Consider the following 18,003-nt stretch of genomic DNA (forward strand, 5'->3'; position numbering starts at 1 on the left):
AATTTTAGAATTTCTTCTGAGTTTTGTTTTGTAATTTCCGAAGGGGGAAGGAATTTTGGTACTTATGCATTATGCGCCATTCACTCAAATTTACGCTGTGTAAAATTCGATAACAGCCCGGTTTCTTCATTAGAATTTTTCAGCTTAACGCGAGACAAGACAAGGCAAGTGATCGAATTCATGAGAAATATATAATTTGGGCTATATTTGCAAATAAGGGGGGGGGGGTAAAGTATTTGGACAGTTTGAAGTCAGAAAACAGTTCTTTCTAGGTATGTGGCCACTAAAAATAACAGAATAGTCTAGGGGGGAAAAGATCATGGTCACTAAAAATAAAAGATATTTGAGACAAAACAGGGTTTTCTTTTGTTTGGAATGAAGGTAGAGGACCAATGGATATAAATACAAATTGGGAGTCCATTGATTCCTAGAATTTTGCTAGAACTCATACCATATAAGCTCTTGGCTCTTACGACCTCGTCATAAATGCCATATAAGCTCTTAGCTCTTGTTTTGTTTGTTTTTTTCAGCGGGTTACCAGAATATCATAGAGATATGCATACGACTCATTTAATAGCAATTTCTCATATCTATGTGATACTTAATGACACTAAAATGGCACTTTTTGTACCATTTCTCAAAGGCTGGAGTTAACGGGTTACCAAAACATCGTAGACAGATATTTAATAAAGGTAAAAAAAAACGGTAAGGTAAAGAATACGGCAATAAGCCTTTATAGTCTAAATCGGCAGTGCTGACCTCCGTTTCAAGACCCTTCAGCCAGGAAGTGAAATTGGGAGGTGGAGATTTATAGCTCACATAAAAGATATTGCTTATATTTACGTTCTTCCTATAGATTACACCAGCTACATGTGCCAAATGACACTAAAAATGACACTTGATGCCATGTCTCAAGTGGAAAAGCTGGGGCTAGTGGGTTACTTCTTAGAGAGATATTTAATGGCCCATATGAGAGCTGTTGCTCATATCAACGTACTTTTTACTTGATCAATTTTACCAGCCATAAGTGCTATATTGCACTGAAAACGGCCCTTTTGGTCCCCCTCCTGAAGCATACCAACATCCACTTTAAATATAATTTAACATCTGCCACTCTGAAAAATAATTGGTGAAATACGAGAAAGGGGGAAGATTATAGAAGTCAAAATTTGTATCTTTGGGCTCTAGGCATACAAGCTAAGAATCATCACATGCTTCCAGTTGAAATAACATCCAACATGCTTACCTTTCCGATGAAAATTTGACTTTGAAAGGGGAGGGAGATATTACCTTAAAAGGGCCTCTGGCCACTTTAGATTTTTAATTAAACTGGCCAACATCTTTGGGTTACTCTAATTCAGAAAAGCAGCAATTTGGCTTCTTTTCTGATTAGAAGCTTTTGGTGGCAGGGATAAGGGATGCTGAGGGCCACAAACTATATCCATGCTCCAACAATATACTTTAAAAAGCTTTTTATGACTCTACTTCGAAGAAGATGCAATTTCCCTGCATTCTTGATGTAAAATAGGGGGGTAAAGGGCACGGAGCTCCTGGGAGGGGGTGGGGGTCACAAGTATCTTTCTTCAAATCATACTGATTGAAAATTCTCGCTTGATCCAGAATCATTAAAATTGCCACTTGCCTACATCCATATAAACAAACCTTTATCGCTACGTTGCATTTCTTAATCATCCTACGTTTCATTAATTTTCATTTTGATGGCTTTACTACATTATGTTGTTGAATTTCACACCCAATATATCCAAAGAAATCATATAGACCCGTAGTTCCATTCCAAACTAAAATGATTATCTGAAATTTAGAACCTATATACTTTTTTTTTTGTTTTTTTTTGTTTCTACTGATGACGGTCACTAATATATGTGGTCAAAATATCCAGAACTTTTTGTTTCTGCTTTTTGATGTGCCTGTAACTGAACCACCGTGTAACTTAATCACAAACAATTGAACCCTGTGCCTGAAGCCCCATGTAACTCAACCATCGTACAACTAAGCCCTTGTATAACCAAACCCATCTTCAACTGAACCCTTATCTATCTTAACCACGAAGCAACTTAACTCCATTTGACTAAAGCCTCGCGCAACTAAACTCCTGTGCAACTCAACTCGATTTAGCTGAACCGCCGTGTAACTAACCACCGAGCAACCAAACCACCGGAACTGAGCTACCGTGCAACTGAACCACCGTGGAACTGAGCTACTGTGCAAATGAACCACCGTGGAACTGAACTACCTTGCAACTGAACTACCTTGCAACTGATTCGTCATGTAACTGAACCATCGTCTAACTGAGCCACTGAACTCAGTTCTTCAGTGCTTTAAAAATACGATGCAATATCATTGGGTAAATCACAAGTTAGAATTTTTACATGTTCAACTTTGTTGGAATTGTTTGTTTCTTAAAGTCTTGACATAAATGCCGTCATGATCATTCATAAAAAGCTTTGTTTTGTTTTTGCGACAAAAGAAGATCCGATGTCACAAACCATTAGAGCTGATTTATTTATCTTTTTTTTCAGATAAGTCAGACCTTTCTGAACGTTAAATAAAAAACATATGAGTTTAAAATATTTGACCTTTGTGAATATAGATAACAAATTTTGATCAGATGTCTTTGAGGAGATTTTAGTTAAAAAGGATATGGAGGAGGGGGGGGGGGGGTCTGGTTGCACTCAAGCTTTTTTTTCCGCATTGCTTCAACATGCCCAGAAAGTTTAAACTTCATACCCTCAGGTTTATACCCTCAGCTCTTCTCGACACATTGCAGATACGTCGTCTTCTAGAACTGGATGCAAAAAGTACCTCTTGATCTAGTGAAAGATGCTCCTAAACATTTTTCGAACGATGTGACGGCTAATACCATCAGCCATTTTAGATATTGCTGATATTTTCTTTTCATAACCAATAAAGAAAAAAAATGTCTTTTGATTGTGTTTGGGATTCTTCTTGACATTTTCTAAAGTTTTACCTTAATGCTCTATGATTTTTTATTTATTTATAGGATCAAGTATGCTCTCTTTTCTTGATAAAAAAAAACACCTTGTATTTTAACAATAAGCAAGCTGCATAACTTACAGCCTTGCACCAGGGGCTAGAGGTTGTGAACCCTGGAGGCATAGTTATCTTACCTTTGATCTGTTTTTAATGTAGCAATCTTCTCAAAATTATTGATTGGATATATTTTGGTAAAAAAGAGGGTGTGAGTGAAATTTGATCACTTTTAACGTTTAAAAAGTGTACTGGCGCTTTTGATTTCCAATCGAAAGAGTGCCCCCCCACCCCCAGGTTAATTTGAAAATATTCTTAAGAGGGAGAGACTGATTGAGGGAGAAACTGATTGTTCTCTGATTAACTTTGACTCTTCAAAATTAAACTTGAAAATTCAATTTTCCAATCGAATGGTCCGTTTTTAAAGTTTTTACGACCATTTCTTCTATAAAATCTTTAAATTTAACAATGGGTCACTCGCAATAGTTCACAGCCCTTCCCTCAAGGGAAGAGCTTTAGAGCTTTTTGTTAATCATATCTATTCATCAAGTTTTATGATTTGACTGGAAATCGGAAGTTTTAGTGCCCTTTTAAAAGTCAATCGTTAGACCCTTTTTAAGAGTATGATGCGAAAATCCGGCTTCATAGCCACAAAGACAGAACTCAATTTAGTTTGCTACGCATATTGATAGAAGGAACATGGATTTTGAAATGAAGATTTGGAATAATTTTAAGTTGTTAATTATAATTCTAAGTTGTAATTTTACAATTTTCCTAATACAGTATTGTAGTTTCATCATATTTTGTTTTATTTTATTAGCTTTATCCAAAGTTTGGGCTATATATTTGAACATTAGGGGGTAGGCGTGGGGTGCATTATATCAAATACCTAAATTGACCCAATCCAACCACCTCTATATATAAAATATATTTAATTAAAATGTACCTGCGTCGCAGCCTGTCAAATAGTTCGTGGTAACAAACTGTAGTAAGGAGCGACCCGGCCAAATAGTAAACGAAACTCTAAAAAACGGAATTTTGATGCTAAAAGATACATCAAAAGAATTGAATTTTCACGCTGATTCTAAATATATAAATTTCAATTAATTTAATCTTTTTCATCAAAAGTTACGAGCCTGAGAAAATTTGCCTTATTTTGAAAAATAGGGGGAAACATCCCCTAAAAGTCATAGAATTTTAACAAAAATCACACCATCGCATTCGCCGTATCAGAGAACCCTATAGCAATAATTTCAAGCTCCTATCTAAAAAAATGTGGAATTTCGTGTTTTTTGCCAGAAGACGAATCACGGGTGCGTGTTTATTTGTTTGTTTTTTCTTTTTTTTGTTTTTTTTTCTTTTCTCCAGTGGTCATCGTATCGACCAAGTGGTACTAGAGTGTCGCAATAGGGCTCATTCTTACGGAAATGAAAAGTTCTAGTGCCCTTTTTAAGTGATTAAAAAAATTGGAGGGCACCTAGGCCCCCCCACACTCATTTTTTTCCAAAAGTCAACGAATTAAAATTTTGAGATTGCCATTTTGTTCAGCATAGTCGAAACACATAATAACCATGTCTTTGAGAATGACTTACTCCCCCATAATCCCTGGGGGAGGGGCTGCAAGTTACAAACTTTGACCAGTGTTTACATTAGTAATGGTTATTGGGAAGTGTACAGACATTTTCAGGGGAATTTTTTTGGTTGGGGGTTGGGGTTGATGGGAGGGGGCTATGTGGGAGGACCTTTCTTCGGAGGAATATGTCGAGGGGGAAGAAAAATTCAATGAAAAGGGCGCAGGATTTTCTTGCACTACTATAAAAAACAATGAAAAAATAAATATGAAAACGTTTTTTAAATTGAAAGTAAGGAATAGCATTAAAATTTAAAACAAACAGAGATTATTACACATATGAGGGGTTCTAAAAATACTTTAGCATAAAGAGCGAGGTATTTAGGAGGAAATAAATACCTCGCTCTTTATGCTAAAATATTTTTAGTAATTTCAACTATTTATTCTACGGCCTTTTTGATTCAGGGGTCATGGTTACTTCACAACAGCTAGAAACTGTTGGACCCTCAATCACTTTATCCCAAATTCTTTTCAATTCCATTTAATATATCTCTAGTGGAACTATTCATCAGTTCAGTTTCTGTTATAGTTTATCTTTTAATTCATGATTACTTCACAACTATTCTCCAGTGGAGCTATTTGTCAGATCAGTTTCTGTTATAGTTGATCTTTTAATTCATGATTACTTCACAACAGCTAGAAACTGTCGGACCCTCAATCACTTTATCCCAACTTTTTTTAATTAGATTTCATATTTCTCAAGTGGAACTATTTGTCAGATCAGTCGCTGTTATAGTTTGTTGTTTAATTCATGATTACTTCTCAATAGCCGTAAATTGTCGGACCCTCATATATATTACTCCAAATTCTTTTCAATTCCATTTCATCTATCTCTAGTGGAACTATTCGTCAGATCAGTTTCTGTTATAGTTTATCTTTCAATTCATGATTACTTCACAACTATTCTCCAGTAGAACTATTTGTCAAATCAGTCGCTGTTATAGTTTGTTGTTTAATTCATGATTACTTCTCAATAGCCGTAAATTGTCGGACCCTCAGATATATTACTCCAAATTCTTTTCAATTCCATTTCAACTATCTCTAGTGGAACTATTCGTCAGATCAGTTGCTGTTATAGTTTGTCGTTTAATTCGTGATTACTTCACAACTATTCTCCAGTGGAACTATTTGTCACATCAGTTGCTGTTATAGTTGATCTTTTAATTCGTGATTACTTCACAACTATTCTCCAGTAGAACTATTTGTCAGATCAGTCGCTGTTATAGTTTGTTGTTTAATTCATGATTACTTCTCAATAGCCGTAAATTGTCGGACCCTCATATACATTACTCCAAATTCTTTTCAATTCCATTTCAACTATCTCTAGTGGAACTATTCGTCAGATCAGTTGCTGTTATAGTTTGTCGTTTAATTCATGATTACTTCACAACTATTCTCCAGTGGAACTATTCGTCAGATCAGTTTCTGTTATAGTTTATCTTTTAATTCATGATTACTTCACAACTATTTTCCAGTGGAACTATTCGTCAGATCAGTTGCTGTTATAGTTTGTCGTTTAATTCATGATTACTTCACAACTATTCTCCAGTGGAACTATTTGTCAGATCAGTTGCTGTTATAGTTGATCTCTTAATTCATGATTACTTCTCAATAGCCGTAAATTGTCGGATCCTCGTATACATTACTCCAAATTCTTTTCAATTCCATTTCAACTATCTCTAGTGGAACTATTCGTCAGATCAGTTTCTGTTATAGTTTATCTTTTAATTCATGATTACTTCACAACTATTCTCCAGTGGAACTATTCGTCAGATCAGTTTCTGTTATAGTTTATCTTTTAATTCATGATTACTTCACAACTATTCTCCAGTGGAACTATTCGTCAGATCAGTTGCTGTTATAGTTTGTCGTTTAATTCATGATTACTTCACAACTATTCTCCAGTGGAACTATTCGTCAGATCAGTTGCTGTTATAGTTTGTCGTTTAATTCATGATTACTTCACAACTATTCTCCAGTGGAACTATTCGTCAGATCAGTTGCTGTTATAGTTTGTCGTTTAATTCATGATTACTTCACAACTATTCTCCAGTGGAACTATTCGTCAGATCAGTTGCTGTTATAGTTTGTCGTTTAATTCATGATTACTTCTCAATAGCCGTAAATTGTCGGACCCTCATATACATTACTCCAAATTCTTTTCAATTCCATTTCAACTATCTCTAGTGGAACTATTCGTCAGATTAGTTTCTGTTATAGTTTATCTTTTAATTCATGATTACTTCACAACTATTCTCCAGTGGAACTATTCGTCAGATCAGTTGCTGTTATAATTTGTCGTTTAATTCATGATTACTTCTCAATAGCCGTAAATTGTCGGACCCTCGTATACATTACTCCAAATTCTTTTCAATTCCATTTCAACTATCTCTAGCGGAACTATTCGTCAGATCAGTTTCTGTTATAGTTTATCTTTTAATTCATGATTACTTCACAACTATTCTCCAGTGGAACTATTCGTCAGATCAGTTTCTGTTATAGTTTATCTTTTAATTCATGATTACTTCACAACTATTCTCCAGTGGAACTATTCGTCAGATCAGTTGCTGTTATAGTTTGTCGTTTAATTCATGATTACTTCACAACTATTCTCCAGTGGAACTATTTGTCAGATCAGTTGCTGTTATAGTTGATCTCTTAATTCATGATTACTTCTCAATAGCCGTAAATTGTCGGATCCTCGTATACATTACTCCAAATTCTTTTCAATTCCATTTCAACTATCTCTAGTGGAACTATTCGTCAGATCAGTTTCTGTTATAGTTTATCTTTTAATTCATGATTACTTCACAACTATTCTCCAGTGGAACTATTCGTCAGATCAGTTTCTGTTATAGTTTATCTTTTAATTCATGATTACTTCACAACTATTCTCCAGTGGAACTATTCGTCAGATCAGTTGCTGTTATAGTTTGTCGTTTAATTCATGATTACTTCACAACTATTCTCCAGTGGAACTATTCGTCAGATCAGTTGCTGTTATAGTTTGTCGTTTAATTCATGATTACTTCACAACTATTCTCCAGTGGAACTATTCGTCAGATCAGTTGCTGTTATAGTTTGTCGTTTAATTCATGATTACTTCACAACTATTCTCCAGTGGAACTATTCGTCAGATCAGTTGCTGTTATAGTTTGTCGTTTAATTCATGATTACTTCTCAATAGCCGTAAATTGTCGGACCCTCATATACATTACTCCAAATTCTTTTCAATTCCATTTCAACTATCTCTAGTGGAACTATTCGTCAGATTAGTTTCTGTTATAGTTTATCTTTTAATTCATGATTACTTCACAACTATTCTCCAGTGGAACTATTCGTCAGATCAGTTTCTGTTATAGTTTGTCGTTTAATTCATGATTACTTCTCAATAGCCGTAAATTGTCGGACCCTCGTATACATTACTCCAAATTCTTTTCAATTCCATTTCAACTATCTCTAGTGGAACTATTCGTCAGATCAGTTTCTGTTATAGTTTATCTTTTAATTCATGATTACTTCACAACTATTCTCCAGTGGAACTATTCGTCAGATCAGTTTCTGTTATAGTTTATCTTTTAATTCATGATTACTTCACAACTATTCTCCAGTGGAACTATTCGTCAGATCAGTTGCTGTTATAGTTTGTCGTTTAATTCATGATTACTTCACAACTATTCTCCATTGGAACTATTCGTCAGATCAGTTGCTGTTATAGTTTATCTTTTAATTCATGATTACTTCTCAATAGCCGTAAATTGTCGGACCCTCATATACATTACTCCAAATTCTTTTCAATTCCATTTCAACTATCTCTAGTGGAACTATTCGTCAGATCAGTTTCTGTTATAGTTTGTCGTTTAATTCATGATTACTTCTCAATAGCCGTAAATTGTCGGACCCTCATATACATTACTCCAAATTCTTTTCAATTCCATTTCAACTATCTCTAGTGGAACTATTCGTCAGATCAGTTTCTGTTATAGTTTATCTTTTAATTCATGATTACTTCACAACTATTCTCCAGTGGAACTATTTGTCAGGTCAGTTGCTGTTATAGTTTGTCGTTTAATTCATGATTACTTCACAATAGCCGTAAATTGTCGGACCCTCGTATACATTACTCCAAATTCTTTTCAATTCCATTTCAACTATCTCTAGTGGAACTATTCGTCAGATCAGTTTCTGTTATAGTTGATCTTTTAATTCATAATTACTTCACAACTATTCTCCAGTGGAACTATTCGTCAAATCAGTTTCTGTTATAGTTTATCTTTTAATTCATGATTACTTCACAACTATTCTCCAGTGGAACTATTCGTCAGATCAGTTGCTGTTATAGTTTGTCGTTTAATTCATGATTACTTCACAACTATTCTCCAGTGGAACTATTCGTCAGATCAGTTGCTGTTATAGTTTATCTTTTAATTCATGATTACTTCTCAATAGCCGTAAATTGTCGGACCCTCATATACATTACTCCAAATTCTTTTCAATTCCATTTCAACTATCTCTAGTGGAACTATTCGTCAGATCAGTTTCTGTTATAGTTTGTCGTTTAATTCATGATTACTTCTCAATAGCCGTAAATTGTCGGACCCTCATATACATTACTCCAAATTCTTTTCAATTCCATTTCAACTATCTCTAGTGGAACTATTCGTCAGATCAGTTTCTGTTATAGTTTATCTTTTAATTCATGATTACTTCACAACTATTCTCCAGTGGAACTATTCGTCAGATCAGTTGCTGTTATAGTTTGTCGTTTAATTCATGATTACTTCACAACTATTCTCCAGTGGAACTATTCGTCAGATCAGTTGCTGTTATAGTTTGTCGTTTAATTCATGATTACTTCTCAATAGCCGTAAATTGTCGGATCCTCGTATACATTACTCCAAATTCTTTTCAATTCCATTTCAACTATCTCTAGTGGAACTATTCGTCAGATCAGTTTCTGTTATAGTTTATCTTTTAATTCATGATTACTTCTCAATAGCCGTAAATTGTCGGACCCTCATATACATTACTCCAAATTCTTTTCAATTCCATTTCAACTATCTCTAGTGGAACTATTCGTCAGATCAGTTTCTGTTAAAGTTTGTCGTTTAATTCATGATTACTTCTCAATAGTCGTAAATTGTCGGACCCTCATATACATTACTCCAAATTCTTTTCAATTCCATTTCAACTATCTCTAGTGGAACTATTCGTCAGATCAGTTTCTGTCATAGTTTATCTTTTAATTCATGATTACTTCACAACTATTCTCCAGTGGAACTATTTGTCAGATCAGTTGCTGTTATAGTTTGTCGTTTAATTCATGATTTCTTCACAATAGCCGTAAATTGTCGGACCCTCGAATACATTACTCCAAATTCTTTTCAATTCCATTTCAACTATCTCTAGTGGAACTATTGGTCAGATCAGTTTCTGTTATAGTTGATCTTTTAATTCATGATTACTTCTTAACTATTCTCCAGTGGAACTATTCGTCAGATCAGTTTCTGTTATAGTTTATCTTTTAATTCATGATTACTTCACAACTATTCTCCAGTGGAACTATTCGTCAGATCAGTTCCTGTTATAGTTGATCTTTTAATTCATGATTACTTCACAACTATTCTCCAGTGGAACTATTTGTCAGATCAGTTTCTGTTATAGTTTATCTTTTAATTCATGATTACTTCACAACTATTGTCCAGTGGAACTATTCGTCAGATCAGTTGCTGTTATAGTTTGTCGTTTAATTCATGATTACTTCACAACTATTCTCCATTGGAACTATTCGTCAGATCAGTTGCTGTTATAGTTTATCTTTTAATTCATGATTACTTCTCAATAGCCGTAAATTGTCGGACCCTCATATACATTACTCCAAATTCTTTTCAATTCCATTTCAACTATCTCTAGTGGAACTATTCGTCAGATCAGTTTCTGTTATAGTTTGTCGTTTAATTCATGATTACTTCTCAATAGCCGTAAATTGTCGGACCCTCATATACATTACTCCAAATTCTTTTCAATTCCATTTCAACTATCTCTAGTGGAACTATTCGTCAGATCAGTTTCTGTTATAGTTTATCTTTTAATTCATGATTACTTCACAACTATTCTCCAGTGGAACTATTTGTCAGATCAGTTGCTGTTATAGTTTGTCGTTTAATTCATGATTACTTCACAATAGCCGTAAATTGTCGGACCCTCGTATACATTACTCCAAATTCTTTTCAATTCCATTTCAACTATCTCTAGTGGAACTATTCGTCAGATCAGTTTCTGTTATAGTTGATCTTTTAATTCATGATTACTTCACAACTATTCTCCAGTGGAACTATTCGTCAGATCAGTTTCTGTTATAGTTTATCTTTTAATTCATGATTACTTCACAACTATTCTCCAGTGGAACTATTCGTCAGATCAGTTGCTGTTATAGTTTGTCGTTTAATTCATGATTACTTCACAACTATTCTCCAGTGGAACTATTCGTCAGATCAGTTGCTGTTATAGTTTGTCGTTTAATTCATGATTACTTCACAACTATTCTCCAGTGGAACTATTCGTCAGATCAGTTGCTGTTATAGTTTGTCTTTTAATTCATGATTACTTCTCAATAGCCGTAAATTGTCGGATCCTCGTATACATAACTCCAAATTCTTTTCAATTCTATTTCAACTATCTCTAGTGGAACTATTCGTCAGATCAGTTTCTGTTATAGTTTATCTTTTAATTCATGATTACTTCTCAATAGCCGTAAATTGTCGGACCCTCATATACATTACTCCAAATTCTTTTCAATTCCATTTCAACTATCTCTAGTGGAACTATTCGTCAGATCAGTTTCTGTTATAGTTTGTCGTTTAATTCATGATTACTTCTCAATAGCTGTAAATTGTCGGACCCTCATATACATTACTCCAAATTCTTTTCAATTCCATTTCAACTATCTCTAGTGGAACTATTCGTCAGATCAGTTTCTGTCATAGTTTATCTTTTAATTCATGATTACTTCACAACTATTCTCCAGTGGAACTATTTGTCAGATCAGTTGCTGTTATAGTTTGTCGTTTAATTCATGATTTCTTCACAATAGCCGTAAATTGTCGGACCCTCGTATACATTACTCCAAATTCTTTTCAATTCCATTTCAACTATCTCTAGTGGAACTATTCGTCAGATCAGTTTCTGTTATAGTTGATCTTTTAATTCATGATTACTTCTTAACTATTCTCCAGTGGAACTATTCGTCAGATCAGTTTCTGTTATAGTTTATCTTTTAATTCATGATTACTTCACAACTATTCTCCAGTGGAACTATTTGTCAGATCAGTTGCTGTTATAGTTGATCTTTTAATTCATGATTACTTCACAACTATTCTCCAGTAGAACTATTGGTCAGATCAGTCGCTGTTATAGTTTGTTGTTTAATTCATGATTACTTCTCAATAGCCGTAAATTGTCGGACCCTCGTATACATTATTCCAAATTCTTTTCAATTCGATTTCATCTATCTCTAGTGGTACTATTCGTCCGATCAGTTTCTGTTATAGTTTATCTTTTAATTCATGATTACTTCACAACTATTCTCCAGTGGAACTATTTGTCAGATCAGTTTCTGTTATAGTTGATCTTTTAATTCATGATTACTTCACAACTATTCTCCAGTGGAACTATTCGTCAGATCAGTTTCTGTTATAGTTGATCTTTTAATTCATGATTACTTCACAACTATTCTCCAGTGGAACTATTTGTCAGATCAGTTTCTGTTATAGTTGATCTTTTAATTCATGATTACTTCACAACTATTCTCCAGTGGAACTATTTGTCAGATCAGTTTCTGTTATAGTTGATCTTTTAATTCATGATTACTTCACAACTATTCTCCAGTGGAACTATTTGTCAGATCAGTTGCTGTTATAGTTGATCTCTTAATTCATGATTACTTCACAACTATTCTCCAGTAGAACTATTGGTCAGATCAGTCGCTGTTATAGTTTGTTGTTTAATTCATGATTACTTCACAACTTTTCTCCAGTGGAACTATTCGTCAGATCAGTTTCTGTTATAGTTTATCTTTTAATTCATGATTACTTCTCAATAGCCGTAAATTGTCGGACCCTCATATACTTTACTCCAAATTCTTTTCAATTCCATTCCAACTATCTCTAGTGGAACTATTCGTCAGATCAGTTTCTGTTATAGTTTGTCGTTTAATTCATGATTACTTCTCAATAGCCGTAAATTGTCGGACCCTCATATACATTACTCCAAATTCTTTTCAATTCCATTTCAACTATCTCTAGTGGAACTATTCGTCAGATCAGTTTCTGTTATAGTTTGTCGTTTAATTCATGATTACTTCTCAATAGCCGTAAATTGTCGGACCCTCGTATACATTACTCCAAATTCTTTTCAATTCCATTTCATCTATCTCTAGTGGTACTATTCGTCAGATCAGTTTCTGTTATAGTTTATCTTTTAATTCATGATTACTTCACAACTATTCTCCAGTGGAACTATTTGTCAGATCAGTTGCTGTTATAGTTGATCTATTAATTCATGATTACTTCACAACTATTCTCCAGTAGAACTATTGGTCAGATCAGTCGCTGTTATAGTTTGTCGTTTAATTCATGATTACTTCACAACTATTCTCCAGTGGAACTATTCGTCAGATCAGTTGCTGTTATAGTTTGTCGTTTAATTCATGATTACTTCTCAATAGCCGTAAATTGTCGGACCCTCGTATACATTATTCCAAATTCTTTTCAATTCCATTTCATCTATCTCTAGTGGTACTATTCGTCAGATCAGTTTCTGTTATAGTTTATCTTTTAATTCATGATTACTTCACAACTATTCTCCAGTGGAACTATTTGTCAGATCAGTTTCTGTTATAGTTGATCTTTTAATTCATGATTACTTCACAACTATTGTCCAGTGGAACTATTCGTCAGATCAGTTGCTGTTATAGTTTGTCGTTACTTCATGATTCATGAATTCATGATTACTTCTCAATAGCCGTAAATTGTCGGACCCTCGTATACATTACTCCAAATTCTTTTCAATTCCATTTCATCTATCTCTAGTGGAACTATTCGTCAGATCAGTTTCTGTTATAGTTGATCTTTTAATTCATGATTACTTCACAACTATTCTCCAGTGGAACTATTTGTCAGATCAGTTTCTGTTATAGTTGATCTTTTAATTCATGATTACTTCACAACTATTCTCCAGTGGAACTATTTGTCAGATCAGTTTCTGTTATAGTTGATCTTTTAATTCATGATTACTTCACAACTATTCTCCAGTGGAACTATTTGTCAGATCAGTTGCTGTTATAGTTGATCTCTTAATTCATGATTACTTCACAACTATTCTCCAGTAGAACTATTGGTCAGATCAGTCGCTGTTATAGTTTGTTGTTTAATTCATGATTACTTCACAACTATTCTCCAGTGGAACTATTCGTCAGATCAGTTGCTGTTATAGTTTGTCGTTTAATTCATGATTACTTCTCAATAGCCGTAAATTGTCGGACCCTCGTATACATTACTCCAAATTCTTTTCAATTCCATTTCATCTATCTCTAGTGGTACTATTCGTCAGATCAGTTTCTGTTATAGTTTATCTTTTAATTCATGATTACTTCACAACTATTCTCCAGTGGAACTATTTGTCAGATCAGTTTCTGTTATAGTTGATCTTTTAATTCATGATTACTTCACAACTATTCTCCAGTAGAACTATTGGTCAGATCAGTCGCTGTTATAGTTTGTTGTTTAATTCATGATTACTTCACAACTATTCTCCAGTGGAACTATTCGTCAGATCAGTTGCTGTTATAGTTTGTCGTTTAATTCATGATTACTTCTCAATAGCCGTAAATTGTCGGACCCTCGTATACATTACTCCAAATTCTTTTCAATTCCATTTCATCTATCTCTAGCGGAACTATTCGTCAGATCAGTTTCTGTTATAGTTTATCTTTTAATTCATGATTACTTCACAACTATTCTCCAGTGGAACTATTCGTCAGATCAGTTGCTGTTATAGTTTGTCGTTTAATTCATGATTACTTCTCAATAGCCGTAAATTGTCGGACCCTCGTATACATTACTCCAAATTCTTTTCAATTCCATTTCATCTATCTCTAGCGGAACTATTCGTCAGATCAGTTTCTGTTATAGTTTATCTTTTAATTCATGATTACTTCACAACTATTGTCCAGTGGAACTATTCGTCAGATCAGTTGCTGTTATAGTTTGTCGTTTAATTCATGATTACTTCACAACTATTCTCCAGTGGAACTATTTGCCAGATCAGTTGCTGTTACAGTTTGTCGTTTAATTCATGATTACTTCTCAATTGCCTTAAATTGTCGGACCCTCAGATATATTACTCCAAATTCTTTTCAATTCCATTTCATCTATCTCTAGTGGAACTATTTGTCAGATCAGTTGCTGTTATAGTTGATCTTTTAATTCGTGATTACTTCACAACAGCTAGAAACTATCGGACCCTCAAACACATTACCCTAAATTGTTTTTAATCATATTTCATATTTCTATAGTGGAATTATATTTCAGATCAGTTTCAGTTATAGTTTTGTCTCTCAATTCATGATTACTTTACAATCGGAAACTATCGGACCCTCAAATACATTACCCCAAATTATTTTCACTTCCGTTGCACGTTTTGGAAAGTATTCAGTAACGATCTAAACATTACTGCAGTTCCTGTGAGACCTGGAATGCCGACTATTCGTGATGACACTCAAGGACGCTAGTATTCTACTCAATGGGAGTTTATATCCCCAATTCAAGAACTTTTAAGAACTAAATTAGTAGGCCAACGACACATACAAATAAGAGCATTAGCCTTGTGCAAGAGGAGAAAATCAAAAAGACTAAACTAGGAGCCGTTTTATTATCACAAATACTATTTGAATTGCAGCTGTTTGTGTGATTCTGGGAATAGTCAAAGTTTAGACTTTAAAAATCAAGAATTGTATGTTTGTTGTTAGGCTATTAGCTTAGAAAATTAAAATAAAAAAAAACTTGTAAGAGCACTTTATCTCTAAATGCACTAAAAATTAAAAAAAAAATAATTTATGTTGTTTCGACTAAATTCCAGAGTTCAAAGCCATACATATCAGCGATGCTGATCTAAGTTTCACAGACCTTTAGCCAGGAAGTGCTATGGGTGGCTAAGGGCCAACCATCCTACATTTTCGCACATGCTTCCTGCTCACCTTCCCCAGATTTTTCAGGTACCCATTTAGAGCTGGGTCAACTCGGGCTGAGTTTGCAGAGTCAGGCTACTGACCACCGTTCTAAACCAAATAGCTAATGGCACATGGACTTGAACTTGTGATTTTAAGTATAGCGTGCCAACCATTTTGGTAGGATCGGGAGTTACGTAATCTCGAAAATTCCTTTGATTGGGTCCCTATTTTGATTTGGTTTGGAATAAGTTATTCTTATGCCACAACTACTTCTGATCTCATTTTCAGTTGACAAAAGTTAAAATCTTCTGAAATGTAAGAATAAAATGTTAATTTTACTCCTTCCTTAATTCTGTTTAAAAAAACTTAAGTTTCCTTAAAAATATTTTTGTTGGTTAAACCATAGCAATATTTAAAAAAGTATTTTAAATATCTTATTTTTTTAGGAAATCTTTAACTCGTTTTTGTTGAATGCAAACGGGTGCTTGAATATAGTTGAAGATTTAGTCCTTCTAAACAGACAAAGTTAAATAAAAGTGTTTAAAATGAACAACATAGTGGCCACCCAATGCTGTAAGAACTGTACCTTCTTATGCCTGTATCACTTTTTCCACAAAAAATTACTTTATGGTATTACAATTCAAATTATTCAAATTATCAAAACAATTCAAATTATCCCAACTTTTTTTATAGATTGTTTTGAATTCAATGCATCGATATCAGCCTCATGTTGGTGCATCATTAATTCAAAACTTTTATGTTCCTAGACTTTTACTGCTTAAAGAAGAACAAATAAAAATCTACTTTCTGGTATTACAATTCAAATTATTTTATCAATATCATTTACACACGATTCTTTTCTCAAAATCTTGATTTTTCAAGTTCGCCTTCCATATTTATGGAGCTATTTTTAAGTTTTCTCTTTCTTTTCTTTCTAAATTGTCCTTCAAACTGTAATTTCTTACACTTCCACTATTAAAAAGCCTGTTCATTGACACTTTCTCTAAATTTTAATTGTTTGAGTTTGTTCTTTATATTTATTGAGCCACTTAAAATATTCTCTAACTTCCCACTCTAAATTTTCTATCAAATCTGAATTTTGTGCATAGTTTTTCCAGTAGAAAGTCACTTTATCTCAGAATTTTAACATGTTGAGATTGTTATTTTGTATCTGTTTTATTGTTGAGTTAATCTATCTCTTTCCCTTCAAAATTTACTATCAAGTCAGGATTTCTTATATACCTTTTCTCAATATATCCATTTATGGAGCTCACTCCTTGTATTTACCGAGTTTTTCCCTTATATTTGTTGAGTTTCAGTTTGCCCGTCATTATTGTATTTAAGATATTCCCTTGTTTGTTTTCCCTCATAAATGTTCTATTCGATCAGTTTTTTTTTGTCTTTATTTGATCCATTAAAAATAAACTTTGTCTCAAAATTTTGATATGTTAAATTTACCCTTTGTATTTGCTGTGTTACTTTTGAGTTAATTTTTTCCTTATCCTTCAAAATTTTGCCCAGATTTGATTTTTTTTTTTTACATACAATTCCCATTAAAAAGCCCGTTAATAGATTTTTCTTAAGATTTTTAATTTGTTGAGTTCACCCTTTTTATTTGTTAAGTTATTCTTAAGCTAAATCTTTTTCTATTCCTTTCAAGTGCTATGTAAAATATGTATATTTTTATACTTCCCCCAATAAAAAGCTTGTTCACTTACTTGCTCTAAGAATCTTTCTTTGTTGAGTTTGCTCTTTATATTTGTCGAGAGTTATTTTTGAGTTATTTCCAAATCTCCCTTCGAAGTTTTCTGTTAAATCTGAATTATTTTTATAATTTTCCCATTAAAAAGCACCTTTCTTCCAATTTTAAGACGATGAGGCTACTCTTTTTTATTTGTCGAGTTATTCTTTTGCTGGCCTTTTTAAATTTTCGGTTAAACCTTGCTTTTTTTGTATATCCCCCCCTCCCCATTAAAACAACCTTTTTTTAAAATCTGATTTCTGCGGATCGCCTTTTTATATTCTTTGAGTTACTTTGAGTGTGTCTCTTGCTTTCACTTCAAAATCTTGTGTCAAATCTGAATTTACATACAACCCCCCCCCCCTCAAGGAAAACCGTTCATTGGCTTTTTCTTAA

At 33.6% G+C, this 18,003-nt stretch overlaps 1 protein-coding gene across 1 annotated transcript in view; it reads left to right on the plus strand.

Moving 5' to 3' along the window:
• LOC136024704 (neuronal acetylcholine receptor subunit alpha-10-like) overlaps positions 1 to 18,003 on the plus strand; it is a 644,557-nt gene that overhangs the window by 5,675 nt on the left and 620,879 nt on the right. The gene's annotated exons all lie outside the window — the stretch shown is intronic.

The sequence above is a fragment of the Artemia franciscana genome, chromosome 1 (assembly GCF_032884065.1).
Source record: "Artemia franciscana chromosome 1, ASM3288406v1, whole genome shotgun sequence".
NCBI lineage: Eukaryota > Metazoa > Arthropoda > Branchiopoda > Anostraca > Artemiidae > Artemia > Artemia franciscana.